The following is a 16,562-nucleotide window of genomic DNA, read 5'->3' on the forward strand; positions in this document are numbered from 1 at the left end:
CACTGTCGTTCCTCATGAATGATTCAGGAAATGGAGGGGGTTCAATTATGGCAATATAGTTTTGTTATTGATTGTTTGTTTGTTTTCGTACATATTTTGCAGATGGTCCCAAGTTACTCTCGTCTTAGCATGTTTACATGTAGGCCTACACTATTTGACGTTGTCAACGTCTGAGCCATACCTTACAGTGTATGTCCATGTCCGCGAGCGAGCGAAGCGAGCGAGCGCTTGAGAAAATTATGCATTCGATTTCCTACAAGATAGAATACTGTTCAGCTCTGTTACCTGTCTGAAGGCCGGCGTACAAACGTCATGCAATATGCCAAAATTGATACAATCACATTTCTGCTTCCTCCATTTTTTTTCTTCAAAATTCAGGGGGGGATGATTGTACAGGCCATCCCCCCCTCCTCCATTTCAGGGGGGGATATATCCCCCCCATCCCCCCCGGGATTTACGCCCATGTATCCGGCGACACAATTCTCTTGGAGTGGGTGCGGTGCAGTTGCAGGTGTGGGTGCAAAATGCAGTTGAAGGAAGAAAATAGAAATTGAATAAAAATAACTATCATTCACCAAAAACATATGGGAGCATATGATTTGGGAACAAAGATCATTCTGTAACCAGCTCGTTTAATACGTCTACATAAAGTGCCACGCATTGAGAAAATTCGTCATTTCTGTCTTTTCTCATTTCTAAAAGCGCTTAGAGACTTGAATGTAATTTGCGCTCTATAAAAATGGTTTATTATTATCATTATTATTATTTCGAGTTGGTAAAGCATGGCAGTTTTTTTAAAGACTTTTCACATAGTATATTTTCTCATGATATAGGGAAATTTCATAACCCGAGTTAACGTATATAGTCGGATGGTAAAATCTTATCGTTTATCTCTTTTATAAGTGTGTAGGACTCTTGAATATGGAACTCTTCATAATATAACTGAATTATCTAAATTTCTAATTTGAACAACTTAATCAAAGACGTCAATGGAAATTTCAGAGCATAGTATTATAATGTCTATGAGCAAAAGCAATGTATAGGCCTGGTGTGTGTGTGTGTGTGTGTGTGTGTGTGTGTGTGTGTGTGTGTGTGTGTGTGTTTTCTTGTTGTTCTCGTAGGTCATATCATTATAATTGGAAGGGCGGGAGGACGATTAGGCCCTACCACATTCACTATCCCCGTTGTAGATAACCTCATTTTGGACGTTAAAGAATAATGCATTCTTATTTTATGGAGTTTTCGCAGATTTCATGCAATGTTATAAATAGCTATGGTGAGTGTAATATTTATCATAGGACCTATATCACGGTCCGCCATCTTATCACACTCAATAGGTGACTGCCTGCTTTTGATGTTAAATTAGCTGGTCATGCATAATGATAAAAATCAAAGGTTTCGTTTAGACTTGGTCTATATACTCGAATGGTAAGTATGAATGTCAGGGGTAAAATTCCCAAGGAGAAATGCCCGAGGTAATAATGTCAAAGTAGTAATGAACGGTAGAAGGTTAGTTTTAAATAAAAGAGAGAAAAAAAAGTCAAGAGGTAACATTTCCAGGGGAAAAATATCGGAGGTAAAGATGTCAGAAATAACAGTATGAAAGTCTTAAATGCAGATGTAAATTTCAAAAGTAAAAGGAAACTCAACAAAAATATCAGCCCAACTTTTATACAATGTACTACGAAAATTCAATATCGAATATATAGATTATCAGTTTGAGCAGAAAAGGCACGTAGAAGTGTAATGAATACAGGGACAGAGCATACACCTTGTTTCCTAATGTAAGAAGTGCCGATCGTAAATTATAATCACGATCATACAACATTACTGTTTTTACATCAGCGATCATTGTTTAAATCATTTTGTTCTCACGTTACCCCGACTGCGATGTCTTGAAACAATTTTAGCTAGTAGTTCTTTTTGCGACAGGTCGACTAACAGCGCTGTCTTCACCGTATCAGCCGTGTATTCCCGTAAATACTTTGATATCTCACAATCAGTCAAACATGCTGGCGAAACATTAAAATATAGCGAAAAGTACAGTATCTGTTTATGCTCAATGTCAGGGTACTATATTTTCGAGACTGGTTTGGAACCTTTCAATCCCCGTGAAAGCGACCCCAAACCTATATGGTTTTTGTACTAAAGAGGGCGGTCTATAATTTCCCTTTGGTGAGATTGATGAATGGCCACGGCGTGAGTTGCTCTCCGAAACGGCGCAGGGAAGGACCTTTTCGTTTTTCGTGTGGATACAGCAGCATGATGAATGGAGCTAGCGAGTGAATCGAGGGTTCGCGATGTGCATGCTATGCATGGTCGGCAAGCTAGCTTAGCACAGCGTCTTGAATTTGATTCAACCGAACTGCGTGTACCCACGGGATGCGGGGTCGGCGGTCACTCAGGCGAAACCTTCGGCAACTTCAATCCCGTAACGTTCTCAAGCTTCAGACAAACACGCCTTATGTGGAGATTGTTAAGTAAATAATCCCCCTTTTGGTAAATGTAACTGAGTAAAGTGTCGGTCAAATAGGTTGTCCCAGTAATTGATATTCTCAGCGTATATGGCAACAGACATTAGCGAAAACTCGAAGGACTCCCGGGCCGCCAGACCCCGCGTGGTCGTCAATCGGCATCCTGTAGACAGAAGGAACCTCGCGACATTCGCGTAGCGGCAAAGAATCAAATTTCAAGCTGTCGGCGAGGTAAGTACGGTACACATTTTGAGAAGTGTCTGTTTGCAACTTGCCATTGTCTCTGGAAAATAATCTACACAAAGACAAAATATGAGATTCAGCAGTTGCAGTATTTCTATCAATCTAAATTCATATCCCGCAGGCCCGAAGTTTGCTTTGTTCAGATTGGAGGTGCAGTGACAATATTGAGTCTGTAATTTAGCTGTTGACTTGTGTCAGTTTATGATTCATTTTAGAAGTAGAAATCTGTGCATTCACTAAATAAATCCCAATGTTGCATTTTGGCTAAATTATGATGTGCCATTGCCTACTAGTCTATCAAATTCTTGGACTTGTGAATTTTTTATTAAAGGATTAATTGTTAGACGTGTATGATTATGAATGAAGTAACTAAACACAGCCCAGTCGCTGTATATGTGCTTCGCACAGCGTCTGGTCGGCTATGAATGAAGTAGACCATTGCCTAGGCACTATCACTATAAAAAGGCCTGTTTGTATGGTAAAATTACTTATTAGGTCAGTCAGATATATAATGACAGCAATAGGCAAAAAGGGTGACTTCTGTACAGCGACAAGACTGTGTAGATACAGACATAGAACAAGATTTAGGTAACAGCACAAACTCAGCACTCCAGCAGTCACCAAAGAAGAACTTAACAGAAGTTCCCAATGGTTGCCCTTGTTAACAATAATCATTGCTGTATAACATACACAGCCCTGTCATGTGTCAGCTGTCGCTGTACAGAAGTGGTGCTTCGCACAGCATCTGGTCAGGCTACAGGCCCTGTACTGCTGTAGTGTATAATGTAGTATAGACCTTCAGTCACTCTGTTATTTGACTGAGTTTGCCAAAACTGTCAAGTTTGTTGTCATCAGGCTGCATATTCTACAATGTTCTTGTGACTGAAAATATGAAAAGTATGAAATAAGTATGGCGTGAAATTTGTCATCATCAGTGAGTCCTGTCATTTGTGCAATTCTATCAAGTACTTGTATCATGGCATCTAGTATCTAAAACTTTAGATTTTATGGGGAATTGGATCATTTGATGGTAGCATTACTTGCATAGAATTCCTTGTTGGTATATGTGATTTGCAGCGGTATCTTCAATGTGTACCCAAAATTAAGTTGATGTGCCATAAAGAGCAATTTTACCATTTTTGAAAACTATCACTATATCAGATGGATTGGAACTAATGGGTAAAAGTGGGAAGGATAGATTTTAGTGTTCAAGTTCTTTGAAATATTGTTTTACATTGTTGATGGACTTCTTGAATAGAAACAAGAGACATGAAACAGGCATGTGTAGTTGTATTCAGTTACTATGATGATTTTACAGAATGATCGTCGTTCTGAAAATATCATGTCATGCACACAAGATTTGCACATAATTCATAGTGTATCTTGATGTAAGTTTAAAAAAAAAAAGCATTTTCATTCGTTGCTTTTATATCTCTGCTGTTATCTAAAATGACTGCTTGTTAGCCAGGTTTCCCCTTAAAACCCCCCTAGAACTGTCATTGGTTTAGATAATTAGCTCATGTGATGAAGCATTTGATCAAAATCATAGATTATTACTACCAACATCATTTAGCAAGGAAAGCTGTGGTGGTAAGATATACGCTTATTAAAATGCACAATTAAGTTTCGTTTACATCTCATTCGCATTGCACCAGTAGCACTAGTATACAGAGGCATATATCTGATTCTCAAATGGGTGGTGATAGGTTTGATGTTATTCAGATTAAAGTTTTGCCTAAATGGGAATAGTATAGTATATCATAGTCAAAAACGATGATTGTTAAGGCCACAGAAGTCATATGATACCAAGTCAATGAAAAATCACCAACGAGCATTTGTGTGTGTGTGTGTGTGTGCAAGAAATGTCTTTGAAAGCAAAGACAGTGATCTCAGAAGGCACATTGTGTATTTTAAGATGATGGGCAGGACTTCTCAAAGGAAGTTTTTGAAGGTGGCACAAATACAGAAGGCTCATCCTATTTCAGGCTCTCTAGGCTGGCGCAAAATTACTGGATGCAAATTGCGGTCTCAAGGTCCAGTAAACACCAAGCCACACCACGTAGCCATACTCCTTTTCAGCTCTAAATATTTTTCCACAATAGCCTAGTTGTTGAAGAGAGAGAGAGGGAGAGAAATCACTTTCCTTTTCTACCCTCTACCTCTTTGTCTTTGCTTTCCGTACGAAGAGTACGAAAAGAATAAAAAAAAAACAAAAAAACGCCTCCCTGCTGAGTCGAGTTGCCTGGAGCAGTAGACTTACTGGGATTTACTTTGTAGGGTGTCTTCCTGTAAAATAGCTGCAGGAGTAAACCACAAGATGACTCCAGAAATGCAGGAATGGTACACGTACAGCACTCCACACTAAATTTTCAGGGAGGTGATCCCACCTCCCTGTTTATATGAAGCATGGAAAAACACTCATGCACACACACACACACACACACACACACACATACACACACACAAGAAAGGAAAAAACAAACAACAACAACATTTCCCAAGAATCTTCTCATGAAGTGAGTTTTAAAGGTACATAATTTGAATGTTAATCATAAAACCTGGTTGGTACGTCAAATGAGTTGTTGAAAGTGATTACATGCCATTGGGCTTAAAACATTGAGTGTATGCACTTGAGCCATTTGTACAATAAGGCATACAGTCTGACTAACATTATTTTGAATGTATCATAATTTTGAGAATTTCATTGATCACAATGTCATGTTAAGTCAAATATTCATGAAATGTTGTAAAAAGGGGGATGAGGGTAGGGTCTTTAGTTGGCATTCTTGTCTGGTAGTCTGGCTGAGCTGCAAAACACCCTGCCCCTAATCAATTTCATCGGAAAAGTCTTAGCCCCCCCCCCCCCCCCCTTCACACAGAAGGTCATTAACCTCATGTGAAGGAGTCACTCAGGTAAATTACAATGTGTATGTGTATGAAGTCATCTGGAGAAAGTGTGGCTAGTGTTTTAAATCTATTCCAGTCTGTGAAGATTACTAGCCAACAATTTCCAGACAATAGGGTGGCATTGGCAGTTTTATTTTTTTCTTGAAAAAAAGAAACAGGTATTTGTATAGTTTTTATATGTATGCTTAGCAGTGCTAAAAGATTTTAAAAAGTATTTGAAGAAACTAAGCTATTAAAGAGGATATTTTTGTAGTACCTGTATTATAATGTTTTGCTTTCTGCTGAGTAAGATGACTTTGCACTCTGGCTTGTGCTTTTTCTGGCAAAGTTTCAGGGGACAACTTTCACCCAAACTTTCCAAAATTTCACTTGCAATGAGAACAGAATTATATAGATATAAATAATTATCACAATTTTCCCCATATTTTGAAAATATGTGTAGCTCAAAGTGTTGTCATAAAAATGGATGTTACCAGTTAGGATTTGAAGGATTGTGAGCCATGGGGTCAAAGGCGAGGGTCAGAGGTCAAGTGAAAATGCTCAAATTCCCAATCCAGCCAAATGAAGCCTGGTTCAAGGAGAGTAAACACTCCACACATTTGTGACAAGCATTTATTTCATTTTTTTTTTTGTGCCAATTATGTGAAACTGTCATGTCACATTGTCAAGATGTACTCTAAACCTGTTGGGAGAACCATGCGACGTGGCGGAGGCATACCAGTCTCCATAGCAACATCTATAGTTTTTTTGTGAACAGCATGAGGTAAAATTTGGTCTATCCAGTTATTAGTACCCAATTACAAATTTTCTTCAACAACAAGAACTGCCTCAACTCATGTGGATAAACAGTTTGCCATTTATGTCAGAGAATGAAGTTGAATAACCTGTGATTTCATTTTTTTTTTTCATTCTCCTGTTGGAAGTCACACACTGAATTAAGAGCTGAGAGTTAAGCTTGGAAAAAAAAAGAAACAGTGTTCAAGTCATTGCCCTGATTTTAACTCCAATTTTGCAGTTTTCCTTTCCTTATGTCAGGTGCTTCTTTTACACCTATAACAGAAGTGAGTAAGCCCAACCTCTTGAGACATCAAACCTTCATAATATCTACGTGGAGATATTTTGATATTTTCTGAAAGGCTCTGTACCTAGTCTGTTTTCCTATTTTGTATCCTTCTTCTTATTTATTCATCACAATGTCTGGCATTTATTTGTATGTTTATTACGCACTTTATCAATTTATCCTCTGCAGCGTGAAGGTCATTTGTAAATAATCCAGGACCAATTTGATCCTCATTGGGACTTTTTCTGAATGGCTCATCTACTGGGCTGGAGAAAGGGGACAATGGCCTAAGTGACTGGGCATTGAGGCCCGGGCCTAATCTGGCTTTTCATGGGGAGCACATCATTGATGGAGACATTCCACCCTCCCTTTCAACTAGTTCTAGCCCCTCTCTTGTTTGGTTGCTTGCTAATAATGGAGCTTCCCCCCATAGTTCTGAAAGAAGGGCGGTAACTTGCCCTCAGCTCCTTTTCAGTGATGCCCTGCAATTTACCAGAGCTTTGGTTGGAGGGAGGAAAGAGGAGGAGAAAGGGGAGGACAAAAATGAAAAGAGATTTACGCAATAGTGGCTTCTCTTTTTACTAGTGATTAGTCTGTGCCCTATACACTTTATCGGGCTGGGGTAGAGTGGGATATATTGGGAGTTGGTGCTGACTGATAATGTATTTGATACATATATGTTCAGTCTTCTTGGGAGAGAATAAAAGTGATATTTGCTGGACTGTAGGGCCATTCTCTCCAGCAGCCACAAGATTTTGCACTTCTGCTCAAATGCTCAATCAAAATTCAGCAGTCCGTCAAGTTTGTGCAATGTATGTGTAATATGCTTCCAGCATGCTTGAGATGCAGATATAGGAGACAGGAAGAAAGAACCCATAAATTAGCTGTCACATGAACAGAAGTTGCAAGTTTTTAACAATCACACACTAGACTGTAAGTGAAAATGTGGATTTTTTTGTGTTAACTAATATTAAAAAAAAAAGGAAAAGAATTCATAAACTTCTTGAAAGTTTGAAAACTTGCAGTATCTCAATGAGATTGTCCGGAGGAAGAACAGAGAGAAAAATTATGGGACCCAGAAGGGTCCTTAGCTGCCTTGTGGATGCCCCAGCCCTATGGATAGCAAAAAAAAAAAAAAAAAAGATATATAAATATTTGTACAAACCCAAAGTAGCATTTTGGCACCTCTGTTTCCTGTTGCACCTGCTTAAATCAAGTCTGGATTCTATGGTTTTATATTATTATTATCATTGTGAGTGCGGTGTCGAAAGACATTTTTTCCTTCTTCTGTGACATGTGTCAAATTCTCTACTGAATATGAGTGTTAACTTGCGAGCATGAAGGAATTTCTTATCAATTTTCCTTTTCCTGTTGTTTCAAAAAGAATGTTATTTTAACCTGTTGTAAAGTTTCATCTGTTTCAGTTTACAATTGACAAAACTTAATATTAACATAGCTTTCTTGACTTTACACTTTCCTTGCATGTGCATACTAGTACACTGTAGCTTTATTAGCTAAAAATATTGCAGTTCATCTGTTGATTTTATTTGTCATAGTGACATATATAACTTCGCAGATTCCCAAGAACATTTTATATAACATTACATATTATACATAGGACCATTCAAGTTGTTTTGGAAATAATATTCCAAGTTATTACTTCCACCAAGGGAAGAGTTTATATTTTCGTTACCGTTGGTTTGTGTGTTCATTAGTAGTTAGTTAGTTAGTTTGTCCGTGTGCAAAATAACTCAAAAAGTAGTTAACGGATTGGGATGAAACTTTCAGGAAAGGTTGAGAATGACACAAGTACCAAACGATTAACTTTTGGCAGTGCTCCGAGAATTTTTGGGGAATTTATGAAGGATTTTTGATATTTTAGGCTGCGCGTATTTGAGGTTTGCATGCGCGCACTAAAGTGCATGCTCTAGTTTCTGCTAGGGCGAGGCGCGGTGTGCAGCTGAGGGTTTATGACGTAACATAGGCTTCTATATTGGGAAATTGGGCGACTTTCAGCACACAATGCTGTAAGTACGTATGGGTGGTAATCACTGATACATGTATCTCTATGGAAGAACAAGATCAGTTATGGAAATGAGCTGCATGCTTGGTGGAGGTCTGTGCTCTCAGAGTACTTCTCTAGTTGGTATTTTTTTTTTTTTTTTTTTTTTCCCAGTGGAGTTGGTATTGCTCAAGACTCATTGTTTATTTATTTTAGTCGCAATGCTTTGTAAAAGGTTATATTCTCAAAGAACCAAAATTAATCAAGACAGCAATAATGGATTAATGAAGACGCATGTCATCACTTTTTTTTTATGAATACACCTCCGCATTTATCTGCAGAAGCAATGTCAGTTATTGGGTTTGGAATGCAGACTACTTGTATGGAGAAATCCTTTCTTTATATTTCCTTTGAGCTGGTCATGCCCTTCCTTCTCTAGTGTTGAAGAAGTTATTTGTGCTTGTGAGATGGCACTGTGTGTGTGTGTGTGTGTGTGTGTGTGTGTGTGTGTGTGTGTGTAATGAGAGCTAATTATCAGAGTCACCTGAAATTCTTTTGATATCAATGGACAAAGCAGGGGAATGGACAGTTATAACATGTAAATTGAATGAACCTGAGGTAAAGCATCAATGACTCAGCTAGCAAGCCAAATACAGGATCAAGAGCATTATTGTTGTATACATGTATGCCACTTTGTTGAGCTCTACAAGTTGCATTCAGAATTGGATTACGAGTCAATACCAGAAGAGATAACTGTTTGCTGTTTGTTCCTCTTTAGAACTCCCCTACATAATCCCCCAGCATGCGCTCAGCATGGAGCAAATGTAGCATACATAGTGTATACACCATAGGTCTCTGTTTCATAAGTATAATTGTGAATGGGGACTTATTGAGACAATTTCATGAGTGGTTGAATTTGCGATTGGTAGCCATGGTGACAAGGGTGACAAATGAGTATTATCTTTGTTCAATAGGAGAGTGCAGATTTTCCATGATATACAGCGAATTCGTATAATTATATATTGGAGGCAATTTCGCAAAAAACTGCATGTATACAGTTCACATTTTAGCACACACATGTACAGAACAAACAAGTGAAGCTAAATGAATGTTATTGTCTCAATTTCATTCCATCTGCAGTGACAAAAGAATTATTCTACAGTGAACAGCTGAAACAGAAGCTTCCGTATATATTACGACTTAATAAGGTAATCCACCCCATCAGAATATGTTATTGAATAAGTATCAGATGTGATGACTTAAAGACCTGGTAGCGTGGGGATTCGTGCGAGCTTGGATTCATGGGTGGTCCGATTCATTCGCTGCCCACTGGGGTACATTCGTAAACCACGAATAGCACCGTTCAGCGAATACATGCATCGAGGCGTACGCTCATCGATATTAGTCAACTCCAGTCTAGAATCTGCGGCTGTGTGTGTGTACTTTCGTAAAGATCAGTGATAAAGCTGCATACAATTTATTTCGCCTGCTCTTTTCCAGTTGCCCGAATGAAATTATATACATCAGGGGACTTTATGACATTCTCATGCCATGTTTTTGATCTCACATGACTCTGTCCAAAAATGTAACTCTGCACCATATTCACTAGCTTTAATTAGATATAAAATCAGATTTAAAAACTAAAGGATGATAGAGGTTTCATCAAAAGTAGACCTTTGATTTGAAACTTATGAACTGTGTTTAGAATATTCAGTGTTTTCATAAGTTAAATACAGACCCTGTGCTAGTTGCAAGCCATTTTACTGAAACTGACAGAGGTGATGATGCCCTCGCATCCCAAGTCTTCCATTAACCCATTGAGGACGAGTCCCGAGTATACTTGGGCAGGTGTCTATGGGAAATGCTTGTTGTAGCAAAATCAGTCCGTCCTCAACGGGGTAATGACCCCCCTCAAGAAAAAAACAAACAAAACAAAACAGACAGTCACAGTCTTCACTTTAACCCATTGAGGATGGGCTGATTTTGCTAGCACAACACGCATTTTCCATCTAAACGCCTGCCTGAGTATACTGGGTCTCGTCTTCAACGAGTTGATAATGTCCTTTTTTTGTTGTTGACATAATTCAATTTTGTGTGTAGTCAATAAGACTTAGATGTATCTGCCCTATCAAATTATTTTTAGTCTCATGATAACCTAGCAAGATTACGTTTGGGATGAAGGAGGTTGCAGTAGCTAAGTCATCAATTAAAAACATGATTTTGATTGTATTGCCATGTACATTTGAACATATCATGTATGGGAGAGTTGTAAGGTGATAACATTGGTGCCTCTTCCAATTTCACAGGTTTGATGTTCAAACTAATTAATCCACAACTTTCTTAGTTTATGTTTGTTTGTTTTTTAAATGAAAATTCTAGCATTTTTTTTTTCATGTAGTTTAGCAGTAGTTCATATGTATGATAACTTTCAAACAGACAAACAAACCCAACAACTTTTGGAAGCCTCTTTAGCTATAAGGGCATGCTTGTCACTTTTTTTGTTGTTTCAAAGAAAAAAAAAGATTAAATATGGGAGATCATGTCAAAGGTAAAAGGTCATGACCCAAAGTTAACTATCTCAAATGAATTCACACAACCCAAGGAACCGCAAGGTAGAATGCCTTCAAATCAACTTTGCTGGGAGGCCATGACAAGACTATTCATTGGACTGTACTGAAATGAATCTATTTGAAGTCAAAGGTTAAGGTCAAAGTCTCAAATTTGACCATCTTGTCAAATAACTCCTACTACAATTCACTCAGACTTGGTAGCAGCAAGAAAAAATTTTGAGGTCATTTCTTAATGTGTATGTGGTCAGAAATTTAGATGCTATGGCAACCATGTGGAGACATCACGAAGATGTCTTCATATCAGTGAGAGACATCTCAGAGATGTTGCTTCAATATCCCTGCGACAATAGATGGGTCTTCACCAATTGAGGCAAATAAGTTGTCATCTTGTTAACCCGTTGAGGACGAGTCCCGAGTATACTCGGGCAAGCGTCTATGAGAAATGCGTGTTGTAGCAAAATCAAACCGTCCTCAACGGGTTAAGAGATGTCTAGGAGGTCACCAGGCTGGACAATTTAAAGGAAGATATCAAGAGAATTCAATATATTTTAATTTTTTAGCACTTGAATAAAAAAGTACAATGGACTCCCGTTATAATGAAGTCCTCAGGACTGGCAGTTTACTTTTGTTATGTCAAAGCTTCCATATAACCGAACAAATTAACAATAAAAAAAAAAAAACAGAGCAGATAATGTTGCAGTCTGAATTTTTACTTTGTTGTAACTGGAATTTTGCTATAACCATGTTCATTATAGCGGGAGTGCACTGCACATGTAAGTGACTTAATGCTTTCAGAAAACATGGGAAATTACATTGTATGTCATTAGCAGGAGGAGGGACTGTGCACTTTTCAAGAATTTTTTTTTTTTTAATATTAATCTCAATTAACTCTTCCAATAAACTCAGTTTATTGGAAATTTTGGGCAAATGGCGCATTAAAGCTGCTCCCCAAAAATTCACCAAAAAATCACAGACCAATTTATCACACATTGACCTTGGATAACATTTATGCGAATTCGGCAATAGGGTGTTGTGTTCAGAGTTACATGTATGATGTGCTGTGCAGGCATTGAACTTGGCAGGGACTACATCAGTGTTTAGTGATGGGTAGTGCCTAGAGATAAGAGATAGATATGATGTAGACAGAGAGAAAGATACAATGTACAATGTAGATAGAGAGAGATTGAGCAGAGAGGTGGGAAGAGAGCTTCCCACCTCCCTGGATAGAGCCTACCCAACTGTAAGTTCCACCTCCTCCATCTCATGACATCAGTATTTGGCTGGGGGGCACCGTGTTATCGGGTTGTCGATTTATCAATCTTTGTCATTGAACACCCTTGATTCTGTTGTCAGGAGAATTTAAAAACAAAACAGAAACAACAGCAGCAGCAGCAGCAGCAACAACAACAACAAAAACCCTTCGATGATTTTTCTTCACACTAGGCCCAAGTATCCTACACGAGGTCCAAATGTGCTGAGCTAGATATACTGTAGGTCATCCAAGTAGTCAAGAAGATGAGTTGCTATATCTCTCATTCTTGACCTGATGAGGTGGAGGGGACAGGGAATAACTGTATACGCCACATTGAAATTCCCAACGATTTTGCGAGTGGCTAAATTCGCGATCGTGGAGTCCTGCACTGAACGGAGAAGTGTAAACGTGTATGTCACATTCACATCGGGATCAGAGTCGTTGTTTTTGCGTGTCTTTAGTTTCGCGAATAGCACCTGACTCACGAAATAGGCAAAATTAAGAACCTCGCAAAATATTTGGCATATACAGTACAATTGTATCTTGTCTTCTCTGTGGCACTATAAAGCTTGCATACCCCTATCACCCTCACTGCCAGGCTTTGTAATGAAAGTGGGAACATGGGATTGAAAAAAGTTGAATATTTCATTTGCCTACCTTTCACACACACACACACACACACACACACACTGGTCGAAGTTTTGATGGAATGAATTTATATTTATATCCAAAATGTTTCTGACATCGGAGATAATGGATTAAAGTAAAGCAAAGACGAGTGATGTTAAGTCATAAAGGCTGTTTGACTGTCCCAAAATTATACAAAAGACTAAATTCCTAAACTTCACTATTATGAAGGCTCACAGCTCTCCTGGTAATTTGTTTGTCTTTTTTTTTTTTGGTATTACCTTCTTTATAAAACTAGACACTGAAATGAGAAGATTTGTGTATGAATATTCTTCAACCTAACTTGATATAGACATTATGTCTTGCATGAAGAGTAATGCTGTCTCTCAAGAAAAGCAAGAAAATTGCTTTAATGAAGAGTAATGCTGTCTCTCAAGAAAAGCAAGAAAATTGCTTTGGGAAGGATCGAGGAACAGAAAAAAGAAAAGAAAGAAAAGTTGGAAAAGAAGTCATGCAAGACACAGGGGGCATATGCTATATATGCTATGTGCAAGTTTATTTACTGCGGGCTTTTGGGGTTAAAGGTTAACCCCTCAGCTATTCCAGTTTGACTCCAGAGGAGAGACCCCATCAAAACCAGACAAGGTAGGGATAGTCTTAACTCAGACTCAAGTCTATTTTATCATCATGTTCATACAAAGGCAGTTGTAGCTGATGTGAGTGAGTGGAAGAAAAAAAAAAAACAGCAAAAACAGCAGCAACAACAACCAGAAAACAAAATTACAATAAATTAGTTTACACATTTGTATTGATAGTGTATTGATACAAGACTTCACTCCGATTTCTCAGATTCAATTGTTTACAGATGAGGCAAAAGTTGGTTTGGTTCAGAGGAGAGCTAAGTGAAATATTGTTTGTTCTGTCCATGAGCATAGGTGTGCTCTTTGCGTACTTCATCAAATTACTTTATCCTGGATGTTGTTCTCTTCAAATCCCTAGAATAAGAAACTCTCCACCATTTGATATCAGAAGACATCAAACCTGCAATCTCTTTGTGTGCTGCATAGAATGTGCAAACCAACATTTTCTTGTCCTTTATTCTGCTTTACAGAGAGAAGGGAAATTAACAATAACAACTACTAACTCTTTTGAAGTTTGATATTGCTTATTGTGTTTATCAGCTGATATGAAAATGTGTTTGACAGTCTGTCTCTGTAACTGAACCAAAGTTACTCAGAAAGTTGGATATGAAGGCATGATGATAGCACCTTTGTCAGTTCTTTTTGCTGTTGTCTGAAAAACTGGAATAATATAGAGAAATAAATTGCATTGGATCGACCTCATAATGATTTTACTCATTAAATGGTGAGTTTTGGTCACCCAGTGCAAGTGGATGTGTTGTTTTATAGCATCATTTTAGAGAACTCTCAAATTGTATGTCTATTTTATACTGTAAAACTAGAAACATACGCGGCATGAAACTTTTGTGAATTGGAGCCTGTAGCCATTTTCGTGCCATGAAATTTTCGCAAAATGCCACTGTCAATCAATGCATTGTGTAGACAAACATTTCCACTTGTATGCATTTTACTTCTGCAAGTCTTGGCTCCTCGCAAAACTTGTGATAGCTTCATGCATGTGAAAATTTCTGGGTTTACAGTATGCCATATAGGCCTATACATAAAACATGGAAGAATTCAAACATGCTAATTGTTAAACCACACATCATATCAAACAAATTGATAAAAAAAAAAAAAATTGCAAGCAAAGCAGTTGGCTTTATGTGGAAGCTGGCATAGTGAGGTTAACTAGATTTAGCATCCGGCAGACAAAATGTAATAACTGTTGTGAGTCCCCGTTTGTGTTGTCACCTCATGAACCCATGAAATCCATTGCCTTCACAAGGATGCAAAAATTGGAGTGGGCAGGGGCGATAAAGTGTGTTTTCAAGTCATAAGGTTTGTTATTACAGGAGAATCTTGAGAAGTAAAGTGAATCCAAATTCAGGAGCATGAAGGAATGCTCAAGGAGATAAATGCAGGAGTTGTTCTCAAGGACGCAAGATATGAGATTATCGCATGCGATTCTTCTCCCTCTTTTCATGGGAAGGGGGATGTAAATGCTCTTAGGCAAATGAAATTTACAGTCCAGACGGGCTGATGGAAGGGACACATGCTTCACATTGCTCAAGAAGCACAGATCGAACACTACTTTGTACACATTGTTAGCACCTAATATGTTTGAATCTAGGTTAGACAGGTTTCTCTTCACAATAAATGCCCTGTTTATTGCACCACTTGTGGAAAATCCTGCCGAAGCATGGAAGAACTCCCAAAGGGTGCGCAGTGTCTAACCTCCTTCTTAGGCAATACATAGTGTATAAACAGTTGAAGAATATGAGCCTGAAGTCTTGCTCATGATCGCGCACCCACCTACGCATTAAAGGCATAATTTACCATTTGCAGGTGAAATAAAACCCAGCATTAGTGCTTCAAAATAGTTGTAAAATGTGAGTTAGGGATAGAAACAACCAATGTAAAAATTTGTTGAATATACAAAATGTGAACAATAGTTGTAATAAAAATATTTCTAGACTAAACCGTCTACAGTTACGGTTTTTTGATAAAATAGTGATATACCCCTTATTTTTCAGGCTTTATTGCAAAATTGTTAGAGGGTAGGATGTTTTGTGATACAATTGAGGGGAAGGATTTACCCATGTGGACAGGCAGTTTTATGGCAATGTTTCATACTGAAAGCAAATTGAGTCGCAGCAAGCACAATAAATTAGGGCCTACCTGGAACCTCATACTTTAAAAAAAAAAAATCATTTTCCTACATTGTAGGTACTATTGCAGGCCAGTGAATCCTTGGATTACTGTTGTATGGTTTGATATTTTGATCTTGGTGCAGTAGACTCTAATCTCAATCTATATTTCCATGCATACTATGTGACAGAAGATAATGGAGGTGTATGTGTTGTAGTTTTGATGCACCCATTGTCATCTCATAGTCCATAAGGGCCACATACAGGTAACTATTAATGTTGTCAGCTGCGAAGGGACTGTCAATGTACACCAACTGCCCAGCTACCAAGGACAAGGTTGTGTTTGCCCCTACTGCATGTTGGCGGCAGTGCATCCAAGTTTAGCGGTGGTGGTGGTGGAAAAAGTTGACATCTTGCAGAGAGAAGTTTGGAGATTTTGTTTCAAAAGGAGAGGGAATTATTAAAGGTGGCTGAACTGTGCAAGCTGCTTCTTTCTTTCTTTCTTTCTTTTTTGGAAGATGGTTTTCGAGAAATGGATTGTGGACATTTTAGAGAGGGTCTGGACTATTTAATCTTTCTGAAAATTGAAAACCACAGACAAAACTCTCCCCCACTGGTCGCAGATGAGATTTAGGAGTGTGCTCAGTAGTTTTCATCTAA

At 38.3% G+C, this 16,562-nt stretch overlaps 1 protein-coding gene across 1 annotated transcript in view; it reads left to right on the forward strand.

The window, feature by feature from the left end:
- The first annotated feature begins 2,587 nt into the window (after window positions 1-2,587).
- Window positions 2,588-16,562, forward strand: part of LOC140237700 (transcriptional activator GLI3-like) — a 109,532-nt gene continuing 95,557 nt past the window's right edge. The window contains exon 1 of the mRNA XM_072317625.1: window positions 2,588-2,705. The gene's annotated coding sequence lies outside the window, so the exon portion shown is untranslated. The remainder of the gene's footprint in view (window positions 2,706-16,562) is intronic.

Source organism: Diadema setosum, chromosome 14 (assembly GCF_964275005.1).
Source record: "Diadema setosum chromosome 14, eeDiaSeto1, whole genome shotgun sequence".
In the NCBI taxonomy this organism is placed as follows: domain Eukaryota; kingdom Metazoa; phylum Echinodermata; class Echinoidea; order Diadematoida; family Diadematidae; genus Diadema; species Diadema setosum.